At 43.9% G+C, this 12,882-nt stretch overlaps 4 non-coding genes and 1 pseudogene across 4 annotated transcripts; all 5 read left to right on the top strand.

Moving 5' to 3' along the window:
* The first annotated feature begins 4,461 nt into the window (after positions 1-4,461).
* On the top strand, positions 4,462-4,632 carry LOC130326776 (U2 spliceosomal RNA; annotated as a pseudogene).
* Positions 4,633-6,712: 2,080 nt separating this feature from the next.
* LOC130326777 (U2 spliceosomal RNA) lies at positions 6,713-6,900 on the top strand. Its single transcript, XR_008871325.1, has one exon. It is a non-coding gene; the product is annotated as a U2 spliceosomal RNA (small nuclear RNA).
* A 693-nt stretch (positions 6,901-7,593) lies between these two features.
* On the top strand, positions 7,594-7,785 carry LOC130326775 (U2 spliceosomal RNA). Its single transcript, XR_008871324.1, has one exon. It is a non-coding gene; the product is annotated as a U2 spliceosomal RNA (small nuclear RNA).
* A 2,088-nt stretch (positions 7,786-9,873) lies between these two features.
* Positions 9,874-10,064, top strand: LOC130326778 (U2 spliceosomal RNA). The gene has a single exon (XR_008871326.1). It is a non-coding gene; the product is annotated as a U2 spliceosomal RNA (small nuclear RNA).
* Positions 10,065-12,156: 2,092 nt separating this feature from the next.
* On the top strand, positions 12,157-12,347 carry LOC130326770 (U2 spliceosomal RNA). The gene has a single exon (XR_008871320.1). It is a non-coding gene; the product is annotated as a U2 spliceosomal RNA (small nuclear RNA).
* Positions 12,348-12,882: the final 535 nt, after the last annotated feature.

Raw genomic sequence — 12,882 nt, 5'->3', positions numbered from 1 at the left:
TGCAATATTGTAGAAAGTGCCATGCCTATGGCCATGTGCAGGATTATTGCCCTGAGAAAGGAGAATGTTGCAGAAATTGTGGGAAAACTGGTCATGAAGCAAGTATTTGTACAGAGAAGAAGACATGTGATATCTGTGGAAGTGAGGAACATTTGGCAAGAGGCTGTGATATGTGGTATAAAAAGAAGAGAAGTTATGCTGATGCAGCTGGGAATAGAGGAGAACAAAGAGAAAAAGGGGGAGGGAGGTTTGTTCCTGGAGTTGGTGAGAGTGTGAGTGTGAGTGTTAATGTGGCACAGGTGGCTGAGGAAAGTTCTGTGATAGTGGAGCACATTAGCACTCAGGAGAGGTCAGGGGAGGAGGGTGTTTCCACTGCTGTGACTGGTGAGGAGACAGGTGTGGGAGGTGAATTTACCTTGGTGAAAAAGAAAAAAGCAAAAAAAGTGAAAGTGGTGGAGAAAATTGAGACAGTGTATGGTGATGTTCTTTCTAGTGAAGAGGCTATGGATGATATTGAATGTCCAAACCCAATTGTGGGGGAGGAGGAGGGAATGGAAGTTGTTGGGTCATCTCAGAGATCTCTAACACCTGGTCAGAGAGTTTCTCGCAGTAAGGAAGAAGAGGAGGAGGAAGATGAGGATGTGCAGGTTGTGAATAAAAGGTGTAAGACAGGGAGCTGGTCTGAGGATCAGGAATCCCTTGTTCTTGGTAGTGATAATGAAATAGACAGGGACTCTAACATAGGGTCGCCTGATTGTTTTGCAAGTTTACATAGGAAAGTTGAAGGCCAAAATGTTAATTTCTAAGTTAAGATGGATTTTAAAGCATTTGGTTTTCTTTTCCTAGTTATTATGACTTTGGTTGTAACAACTATTAATGTAAGAAGTATTGAGTCTGAAATTAGGAGAGCTGCAATTTTTGATATTCTTGAGAATGTTAGAAGTGATGTGATATGTTTACAGGAGTGTGCAATAAAGTCAGCACCTTATGCAAATGAGTGGAAGTGTGGGCAGTCCTTCTGGTCCACATGTGCAGAAAACAAAAATGAAGGTGTTGGGATTTTATTGCGAAACAGGGACATTAAAGTTTTAAATTGCCAAACTTTAGTACCTGGTCGTTGTATGGTTTTAATTTTTGAGGTTTTGGGCCAGAGGATGAGAATTTTTAATGTGTATGCTCCAGCAGAAAAACAAGCACGTTTGTCTTTTTTAGAGTCCCTTAAGTTTTTTATCCCTGGTCGTGAAGATACTATTATTGTTGGCGATTTTAACTGCATTAGATCCGTCAATGATCGTGAGAGCTCTGCTGAGGTTGGAACTGATATTACTTCCAATGTTTTAAATCAAATTATTCAAGACTTGCATTTTACTGATGTTGGACTGATGGTTAGCACTGATGAAAGATATACGTACATATCAGATAGTGGCCGCTGTAAATCCCGGATCGATTACATCCTGGTCTCTGATGGGATTAAGGTGGTCCGGTGCAATCAAATGATGTCAACTTTCTCAGACCACAAGATGGTGTCGGCTGAGATAAGTGTCACAGAGTCCCTTCATTTTGGGAGGGGGCTCTGGAAATTAAATGTAAGTCTATTGGAAGATGAGGAAGTAATGGCTGGTTTTAATCATGTGTTTTTATCCTGTGTTTCTAAACAACCTGATTTTAGTAATGTCTTAGTGTGGTGGGAATGGGCTAAAGGAGAGTTTTCTAATTTCTTTAAGATGTTTTGCATAAAGAGAGCACAAGAGAAGAGGAGGAGTGATGAAAGGCTTGTATCCCGGTTAGAGACTCTCTATAAGTTTAAACGTGTTGGTGTGGAGGTGGAGGATGAGATTGTTAAGGTGAAGGGGGAGATGAAAAAAAGGTTGTTGGAAAAGGGAAGGAATATTGTATATAAGTCTAAAGTGCAGCACCTAGAAGAAAATGAGCAGTGTACACGGTATTTCTTTAAAAAATGTTTTAATGCTAAAGGTGTTTTTAAATCTGTTTTTACCCCTACGGGGGAAGTTTTTGGACAGGAGATGGTGAAGGAGATTGGCAGATTTTATGAGACACTCTTTAGTAATAAGAGCAGAGCCAGTGAGACGGAGATGAATGATTATTGTAATATTTTGGAAAATAATGTTCCTGTTGAAAAAGTAGATTTTTTAATTGATGATGTTAGTGAAGGGGAGATCAAGCAGGCCCTGGATAAGATGGCCAAAGGGAAGACACCAGGCTGTGATGGTCTCCCCGCTGAGTTTTATTCCGCGTTCTGGAATATTTTAAGTAAAGAGTTTACACGGGTGGTGCAATATGTTTTTAACTCAGGTGTTTTAGCTGAATCTATGAAGAAAGGGGTCATAACATTAATTCATAAAAAAGGTGATGGCAGAGATCTTAAAAATTGGAGACCTATAACTTTATTAAATTGTGACTACAAGATAATTGCTAAGATTGTGGCTAATAGACTGAGTGATGTAGTGGACCACCTTGTGGGAGAATACCAAGTTTGTGCAGTACCGAAAAGAAAAATAACAGATAATTTGTTGCTTTTAAGAGACTCTATTTATTACAGTAACTTTAACAAGAATGCACTGTTTGTTGAGTCCATAGATTTCGAAAAGGCTTATGATAAGGTTGCACATGATTTTATGTTCATTGCTTTGAAACACTTAGGTATTCCAGAAAAGTTATTATCTGTTATTATGAGTTTTTATCATGGGGTGACAAGTCAGATTTTAGTAAATGGGCATGTGGGGCCTGCTTTTAATGTCTTGTCTGGAGTCAGACAGGGATGCCCACTCTCCCCAATTCTGTTTATATGCGTTATAGAGGGCCTGTTGAAGAATGTGCAGAAAGATAAATGTGTGAGTGGTGTTTTTATTCCAGGTAGTGATGGTAGTAAGTTAAAGGTTTTAAGTTATATGGACGATGTGGTTTTTACTTGTACATCCCAAGCAGATCTCAACAGAGTAAATTTGCATGTGAGGATTTTTTGTTGTGTGGCTGGGATGAATGTGAACTGGGGGAAGTGCCAATTATGCAGTTTTGGGAACCAAGAGAATATAGTAGTGGATGATGTTAAGGAAAAAGAAGACATTGAAGTGCTAGGAGTGATATTTGACAAAGACCTCAAAGGAAAGAAAAGTTATGAGACTTTGGACAGTAAAATTGAGAAGAAGCTATCCTTCTGGAGGTTAAGGAACTTGTCACTTAAAGGGAAAGTTCTTATCATTAAGTCTGTAATCCTACCGCTTCTCTTGTATACGGCTATGGTGCTTCTTCCAGGGAAGTTATGGACTAGGAGAGTTACAAGGAAGCTTTTTGTGTTCTTCTGGGGGTCTAAGATGGAGAAAATGAAAAGAGAAGAAGTGATGAAGAGTATGAATTTGGGCGGATATAACTTTCCAAACATTGATCTGTTTTTAAAGGTGCACTATTTTCTTTTAATTTTTAAATTGATACAGTGCAATAATAGGGCGGCAGACATGAGTAAATACCTTGCAGGATGGTTGTTTTCCAAATGGGGCTGGTGTGAGAGGGATTTGAGGAGACCCATAGCACATGTGATACCTACCTTCTATGTGCTCCTCAGGTCTTTCAATGATCAATTTGGTTTGAGCTCTTTAGGTGAACCTGATAAAAAGAAAATAGAACAGGAAATAAGGAAAAATGAGAGATTATATGAAGTACCATTCTGCACTAATGCTCAGTCTGTGAAGATTTGGAAGTTTTTTAAAGTTATTGGACTATCAAACAGACAAAAAGACGTTAGTTGGATGTCCTTTCATGGCTGCCTCCCAACCCGATCTTTTTTAAATGGAAGAGGTTTGAGAATAAGTGACAGATGCCCAAGAGAGGGATGTGGAGGTAGAGAAGACTTTGTGCACCTTTATTGGGACTGTTTTTATGCAAAAGAATTTTTTATGTTTTTAAAGAGGTTTTTAATCCAACTCACTGGATATAACAGTTTTTCTTTTGAGAAAGTTTTTATTGGTCAAGATCTTAGTAAAAAGGAAGATACACGTACTAATTGGATTCTTTTTTCTGTTTTTAAAGAGGTTTTATGGGACTCACGCAATTTGCTTGTTTTTAAAAATGTTGTTATTTCTCCGAGGGAATTGAAAAGATTGTTTTTAGGAAGGATTTTTACTATCTTTCTACTGGACAAAAAGAGAATTGGTGAAGAAGAAGCGGAGAAAATCTGGATGCATACACGATGGAAGAATTTATAAGAAGTACGTAAAGGAGAAAGCTGTAAGTTTTTGACCAATTTCTGTGATTGTTTTTGACATGTTTTTTTGTTTTGTTTTTTGGTCACTTTTTCTTGGCACTCGGTTCCCTTAGTTAGTTTTTTCCGTATGATGTTTTTTCAGATATTGTTTTAAGTGACGAGTCTTGGTAGGTGACCTGATGATCGTCCAAACAATAGTCTGTAACTGAGGAAAAAAAAAAAAAAAAAAAAAAAAAAAAAAAAAAAAAAAAAAAAAAAAATCTGTTCTTATCAGTTTAATATCTGATACGTCCCCTATCTGGGGACCATATATTAAATGGATTTTTGAGAACGGGGGCCGATTTCGAAGCTTGCTTCCGTCGCCCTATGCATTGACCCGATATGGCAGTATCTTCGGGTACAGTGCACCACCCCCTTACAGGGTTAAAAAGAAAGATTCCTACTTTCATTGCTACCTGCTTGCTGGCTAGCCAGCTAGCCAGCCCTGTGGGCCTTGCTGCTGCAGCCAAAAAACAAAAGGTGGTGCTGCTGCTGCTGCTTCTGCTTGTGTCTGGCCGCTGTTGGAGCGTCCAGGCACAGGACTTCTGCTGCTGCTGACTAAATGGCCTCCTTAATTGGATCATTTGAGTAGCCAGCACACCTGTGCAGGTAGGGCATGACATGATAGGCAGCTGCCTTGATAGCGGGTGGGTGCTGAATGTTCCTAATTGACAAAATAAGATTAATGCTTATGAAGAAATATAAAATCTCATCCCTTCCCCAATATCGCGCCACACCCCTACCCCTTAATTCCCTGGTTGAACTTGATGGACATATGTCTTTTTTCGACCGTACTAACTATGTAACTATGTAACATAACATGGGGGGGGGGGGGGGGGGTCTCCTGGCTGTTCACACAGGTGTGTCATTGCTGTACATTGACCATGCATTGCTTCTGTGGTATTGCAAAGGCAAAGACAAATGCTTCCAGCCATCCATTGCACTAATGGATTGGTCATCAGCTGGCTGTCTATGTCCCGCATCAATATAGACCAAAGTACAGAGGGTTAGGCTATGCTATTGTGCACCTACCTGATGCATCAGAAGGTGCGAGGCCCTTGCTAAATTCTGTGCACAGACTTTGAGATCTATACTTTAGACTGTATCTAAACCTGCTCCAACATGGACTGACATTCTGGCCTACTTTCAGCCGATGCGACTTGTCTGTCGCTGAACAGTCGCTTTTTATGTATTCAGCACCTATGTATAATGTTGTAAAAATGCTCTAGAAGCTAAAGTCGCAGAAATGTCACACATATTTGGCCTGCAACTTTCTGTGCGACAAATTCAGACAGGAAAAATCAGTATAAATCCTTAGAAAATTATCCCCCAGTGTCTCCATCTGCTGGCGGTATTGAATAAGCATTGCTGCACTGATGGGGTATGCATTAGACGAAAAAAAAGAAGAAAAAGAAGAATAATACGCCCAGAAAAGAGGCGAAAAGGAGAAAAACGTAAAAAAACGTGAAAAAAAAGTAAGAGGAAGAGAAGGGAAAAAAAGGTGGAAATGGGTTTAAAAGTGATTTCGGCGGAGAAATATATATATATATATATATATATATATATATATATATATATATACGCGCACACACACACATATATATAAACGTATTCTCCGTTGAGATATTGCAGCCGCTGCTGTGTCCAGGCCCAGGAGCCTTAGCACTGTGCTGTGATGTCACTCAATACCACTGACATCACTAGGTGTAAACAACATCTCTCCTTTGCTGTGTATGTGACTATGGAGCTGTTTGGTGATGTCGTCTATTATGGCCTTCATAGAAGCAACAGGAGATTGTTGCATCCATCTAGAACCCTCAGAACTACAGTGCTATGATGTCACTCACTTCCACAGGCCTTGCAGAGTGTAAACAACAACAACCCAGCTTTGTTGTGTATGTAACCATAGGGATTTGTGATGTCACCTAGAACCTTCACAGCAGCGACAGCTTTATGAGGAGCATCAGCACTGCTCTGCCTGAGCAGAACCATCACCGCCATAGGTTGTCAAATAACCCGGATTTAACCCACACAGGTAAGTCCAATGGGGTGCAGGCATGTCCTCTATGCTTACAGCTTCCCGTGGGTGTTGGTTTGATACCGTTTGGGGACAGCCAAGGAGGCATCTGCAGGCAACAAAGGTAGGTGTGTGCTTGTGTGTGTGTTTCCTATGCAGATCCTAAGCCCAGTGTCACATGCAAGTAGGAGGAGTAAGAAGGGTTCCTGGCAAATCCGGGTTATGGATTGCATTTAAAAAGGCCCCGTGGGAGTGCAATGGGCCCCTGTCTTGCTGCTTAGCAATAATGGTATGGGTTTAGGTTCTGCTGTGTGTACTGGTGGTCGACTGCCCCCCAGCCCAGAGTGTGCATGGAAAATTGTCTGGCAGCCTCCCTGACAGCAAGCAGTGATAGTGCCCATGAAGGGGACCTTGTTGGGCCCGCCCCTTTCACGGTTATCGCTTCTCGGCCTTTTGGCTAAGATCAAGTGTAGTATCTGTTCTTATCAGTTTTTCATGCCGGTGGACAGTAACGCCGGTATGGGGCTGGTGGGGATGGGTGCTGCATGGAGGATGCAGGTGTACCAGGGCTTTCCGGGGCTGGTTCTGAGGAATCAGCTCGACGGCTGCCCCGATGTGACCTGTTCCCTCCGGGTCTCGCCATGAGGCTGAGAGGGTCTAGAGCCGAGGTACTTTTGTGCCTCGGGGAGTGGTGACCCCGAGGTGCCGAAACTCACTGGGAGGATAGACTCACTGAGTTGAAGCACGGGCACCATAATCTCTTCACCTTGTGGCACTCACCTCTTGATTCCCGGCCTTCTGGCTAGGATCAGAGAAATTTTTATAGATCCGGCCGGATGTCCGGGCAGTATATCTGCACACATTCACTTATTTATTTCTTTTTTGTCTCACTGTGTCACTTTTTGCGTGTTGTGTGTTCACAGGATTGGTCAGGATGCGGTAGCCCTTCTGGGTGTCCCTCCTGGCGGTCTAGGGGAGGTGTGTGTGGCCATTAGGTTCCGCACCTCCCTGCAAACACCCCGGGTACTCCTGCTTTTGCAGGGTACCTACCGTAATCGGCTCTGCGGGCAGATACCTTGGCTAACGCCAAGGGGGATGCCGGGAGCATTTGTGGTCCCCTAGTAGCTTCGGCGAAAAGGGACATCGAACCTGGAACCTCGCAGGTACCTTTTGGTCCGGAGGCGAAGGGTAAGGTTTGTTGGGGGGCCTCTCTCCTATCGGAGAAGGGCTTGCGATAGACCGCATCCTTTGTGCACGTTTTTTTAGTGTAACACGTTTGCACTTTTTCTTGCACTTTGGGTGAATCGAAAGCACGTTCCTCGGCTTTAGATAAAAAAAAAAAAAAAAAAAAAAAAAATCTGTTCTTATCAGTTTAATATCTGATACGTCCCCTATCTGGGGACCATATATTAAATGGATTTTTGAGAACGGGGGCCGATTTCGAAGCTTGCTTCCGTCGCCCTATGCATTGACCCGATATGGCAGTATCTTCGGGTACAGTGCACCACCCCCTTACAGGGTTAAAAAGAAAGATTCCTACTTTCATTGCTACCTGCTTGCTGGCTAGCCAGCTAGCCAGCCCTGTGGGCCTTGCTGCTGCAGCCAAAACACAAAAGGTGGTGCTGCTGCTGCTGCTTCTGCTGCTTCTGCTTGTGTCTGGCCGCTGTTGGAGCGTCCAGGCACAGGACTTCTGCTGCTGCTGACTAAATGGCCTCCTTAATTGGATCATTTGAGTAGCCAGCACACCTGTGCAGGTAGGGCATGACATGATAGGCAGCTGCCTTGATAGCGGGTGGGTGCTGAATGTTCCTAATTGACAAAATAAGATTAATGCTTATGAAGAAATATAAAATCTCATCCCTTCCCCAATATCGCGCCACACCCCTACCCCTTAATTCCCTGGTTGAACTTGATGGACATATGTCTTTTTTCGACCGTACTAACTATGTAACTATGTAACATAACATGGGGGGGGGGGGGGGGGGGTCTCCTGGCTGTTCACACAGGTGTGTCATTGCTGTACATTGACCATGCATTGCTTCTGTGGTATTGCAAAGGCAAAGACAAATGCTTCCAGCCATCCATTGCACTAATGGATTGGTCATCAGCTGGCTGTCTATGTCCCGCATCAATATAGACCAAAGTACAGAGGGTTAGGCTATGCTATTGTGCACCTACCTGATGCATCAGAAGGTGCGAGGCCCTTGCTAAATTCTGTGCACAGACTTTGAGATCTATACTTTAGACTGTATCTAAACCTGCTCCAACATGGACTGACATTCTGGCCTACTTTCAGCCGATGCGACTTGTCTGTCGCTGAACAGTCGCTTTTTATGTATTCAGCACCTATGTATAATGTTGTAAAAATGCTCTAGAAGCTAAAGTCGCAGAAATGTCACACATATTTGGCCTGCAACTTTCTGTGCGACAAATTCAGACAGGAAAAATCAGTATAAATCCTTAGAAAATTATCCCCCAGTGTCTCCATCTGCTGGCGGTATTGAATAAGCATTGCTGCACTGATGGGGTATGCATTAGACGAAAAAAAAGAAGAAAAAGAAGAATAATACGCCCAGAAAAGAGGCGAAAAGGAGAAAAACGTAAAAAAACGTGAAAAAAAAGTAAGAGGAAGAGAAGGGAAAAAAAGGTGGAAATGGGTTTAAAAGTGATTTCGGCGGAGAAATATATATATATATATATATATATATATATATATATATATATACGCGCACACACACACATATATATAAACGTATTCTCCGTTGAGATATTGCAGCCGCTGCTGTGTCCAGGCCCAGGAGCCTTAGCACTGTGCTGTGATGTCACTCAATACCACTGACATCACTAGGTGTAAACAACATCTCTCCTTTGCTGTGTATGTGACTATGGAGCTGTTTGGTGATGTCGTCTATTATGGCCTTCATAGAAGCAACAGGAGATTGTTGCATCCATCTAGAACCCTCAGAACTACAGTGCTATGATGTCACTCACTTCCACAGGCCTTGCAGAGTGTAAACAACAACAACCCAGCTTTGTTGTGTATGTAACCATAGGGATTTGTGATGTCACCTAGAACCTTCACAGCAGCGACAGCTTTATGAGGAGCATCAGCACTGCTCTGCCTGAGCAGAACCATCACCGCCATAGGTTGTCAAATAACCCGGATTTAACCCACACAGGTAAGTCCAATGGGGTGCAGGCATGTCCTCTATGCTTACAGCTTCCCGTGGGTGTTGGTTTGATACCGTTTGGGGACAGCCAAGGAGGCATCTGCAGGCAACAAAGGTAGGTGTGTGCTTGTGTGTGTGTTTCCTATGCAGATCCTAAGCCCAGTGTCACATGCAAGTAGGAGGAGTAAGAAGGGTTCCTGGCAAATCCGGGTTATGGATTGCATTTAAAAAGGCCCCGTGGGAGTGCAATGGGCCCCTGTCTTGCTGCTTAGCAATAATGGTATGGGTTTAGGTTCTGCTGTGTGTACTGGTGGTTGACTGCCCCCCAGCCCAGAGTGTGCATGGAAAATTGTCTGGCAGCCTCCCTGACAGCAAGCAGTGATAGTGCCCATGAAGGGGACCTTGTTGGGCCCGCCCCTTTCACGGTTATCGCTTCTCGGCCTTTTGGCTAAGATCAAGTGTAGTATCTGTTCTTATCAGTTTAATATCTGATACGTCCCCTATCTGGGGACCATATATTAAATGGATTTTTGAGAACGGGGGCCGATTTCGAAGCTTGCTTCCGTCGCCCTATGCATTGACCCGATATGGCAGTATCTTCGGGTACAGTGCACCACCCCCTTACAGGGTTAAAAAGAAAGATTCCTACTTTCATTGCTACCTGCTTGCTGGCTAGCCAGCTAGCCAGCCCTGTGGGCCTTGCTGCTGCAGCCAAAAAACAAAAGGTGGTGCTGCTGCTGCTGCTTCTGCTGCTTCTGCTTGTGTCTGGCCGCTGTTGGAGCGTCCAGGCACAGGACTTCTGCTGCTGCTGACTAAATGGCCTCCTTAATTGGATCATTTGAGTAGCCAGCACACCTGTGCAGGTAGGGCATGACATGATAGGCAGCTGCCTTGATAGCGGGTGGGTGCTGAATGTTCCTAATTGACAAAATAAGATTAATGCTTATGAAGAAATATAAAATCTCATCCCTTCCCCAATATCGCGCCACACCCCTACCCCTTAATTCCCTGGTTGAACTTGATGGACATATGTCTTTTTTCGACCGTACTAACTATGTAACTATGTAACATAACATGGGGGGGGGGGGGGGGGGGGGTCTCCTGGCTGTTCACACAGGTGTGTCATTGCTGTACATTGACCATGCATTGCTTCTGTGGTATTGCAAAGGCAAAGACAAATGCTTCCAGCCATCCATTGCACTAATGGATTGGTCATCAGCTGGCTGTCTATGTCCCGCATCAATATAGACCAAAGTACAGAGGGTTAGGCTATGCTATTGTGCACCTACCTGATGCATCAGAAGGTGCGAGGCCCTTGCTAAATTCTGTGCACAGACTTTGAGATCTATACTTTAGACTGTATCTAAACCTGCTCCAACATGGACTGACATTCTGGCCTACTTTCAGCCGATGCGACTTGTCTGTCGCTGAACAGTCGCTTTTTATGTATTCAGCACCTATGTATAATGTTGTAAAAATGCTCTAGAAGCTAAAGTCGCAGAAATGTCACACATATTTGGCCTGCAACTTTCTGTGCGACAAATTCAGACAGGAAAAATCAGTATAAATCCTTAGAAAATTATCCCCCAGTGTCTCCATCTGCTGGCGGTATTGAATAAGCATTGCTGCACTGATGGGGTATGCATTAGACGAAAAAAAAGAAGAAAAAGAAGAATAATACGCCCAGAAAAGAGGCGAAAAGGAGAAAAACGTAAAAAAACGTGAAAAAAAAGTAAGAGGAAGAGAAGGGAAAAAAAGGTGGAAATGGGTTTAAAAGTGATTTCGGCGGAGAAATATATATATATATATATATATATATATATATATATATATATATACGCGCACACACACACATATATATAAACGTATTCTCCGTTGAGATATTGCAGCCGCTGCTGTGTCCAGGCCCAGGAGCCTTAGCACTGTGCTGTGATGTCACTCAATACCACTGACATCACTAGGTGTAAACAACATCTCTCCTTTGCTGTGTATGTGACTATGGAGCTGTTTGGTGATGTCGTCTATTATGGCCTTCATAGAAGCAACAGGAGATTGTTGCATCCATCTAGAACCCTCAGAACTACAGTGCTATGATGTCACTCACTTCCACAGGCCTTGCAGAGTGTAAACAACAACAACCCAGCTTTGTTGTGTATGTAACCATAGGGATTTGTGATGTCACCTAGAACCTTCACAGCAGCGACAGCTTTATGAGGAGCATCAGCACTGCTCTGCCTGAGCAGAACCATCACCGCCATAGGTTGTCAAATAACCCGGATTTAACCCACACAGGTAAGTCCAATGGGGTGCAGGCATGTCCTCTATGCTTACAGCTTCCCGTGGGTGTTGGTTTGATACCGTTTGGGGACAGCCAAGGAGGCATCTGCAGGCAACAAAGGTAGGTGTGTGCTTGTGTGTGTGTTTCCTATGCAGATCCTAAGCCCAGTGTCACATGCAAGTAGGAGGAGTAAGAAGGGTTCCTGGCAAATCCGGGTTATGGATTGCATTTAAAAAGGCCCCGTGGGAGTGCAATGGGCCCCTGTCTTGCTGCTTAGCAATAATGGTATGGGTTTAGGTTCTGCTGTGTGTACTGGTGGTTGACTGCCCCCCAGCCCAGAGTGTGCATGGAAAATTGTCTGGCAGCCTCCCTGACAGCAAGCAGTGATAGTGCCCATGAAGGGCACCTTGTTGGGCCCGCCCCTTTCACGGTTATCGCTTCTCGGCCTTTTGGCTAAGATCAAGTGTAGTATCTGTTCTTATCAGTTTAATATCTGATACGTCCCCTATCTGGGGACCATATATTAAATGGATTTTTGAGAACGGGGGCCGATTTCGAAGCTTGCTTCCGTCGCCCTATGCATTGACCCGATATGGCAGTATCTTCGGGTACAGTGCACCACCCCCTTACAGGGTTAAAAAGAAAGATTCCTACTTTCATTGCTACCTGCTTGCTGGCTAGCCAGCTAGCCAGCCCTGTGGGCCTTGCTGCTGCTGCAGCCAAAAAACAAAAGGTGGTGCTGCTGCTGCTTCTGCTGCTTCTGCTTCTGCTTGTGTCTGGCCGCTGTTGGAGCGTCCAGGCACAGGACTTCTGCTGCTGCTGACTAAATGGCCTCCTTAATTGGATCATTTGAGTAGCCAGCACACCTGTGCAGGTAGGGCATGACATGATAGGCAGCTGCCTTGATAGCGGGTGGGTGCTGAATGTTCCTAATTGACAAAATAAGATTAATGCTTATGAAGAAATATAAAATCTCATCCCTTCCCCAATATCGCGCCACACCCCTACCCCTTAATTCCCTGGTTGAACTTGATGGACATATGTCTTTTTTCGACCGTACTAACTATGTAACTATGTAACATAACATGGGGGGGGGGGGGTCTCCTGGCTGTTCACACAGGTGTGTCATTGCTGTACATTGACCATGCATTGCTTCTGT

The sequence above is a fragment of the Hyla sarda genome, unplaced genomic scaffold, assembly GCF_029499605.1.
Source record: "Hyla sarda isolate aHylSar1 unplaced genomic scaffold, aHylSar1.hap1 scaffold_2873, whole genome shotgun sequence".
In the NCBI taxonomy this organism is placed as follows: domain Eukaryota; kingdom Metazoa; phylum Chordata; class Amphibia; order Anura; family Hylidae; genus Hyla; species Hyla sarda.
This window is presented reverse-complemented; position numbering and strand designations above follow the sequence as displayed.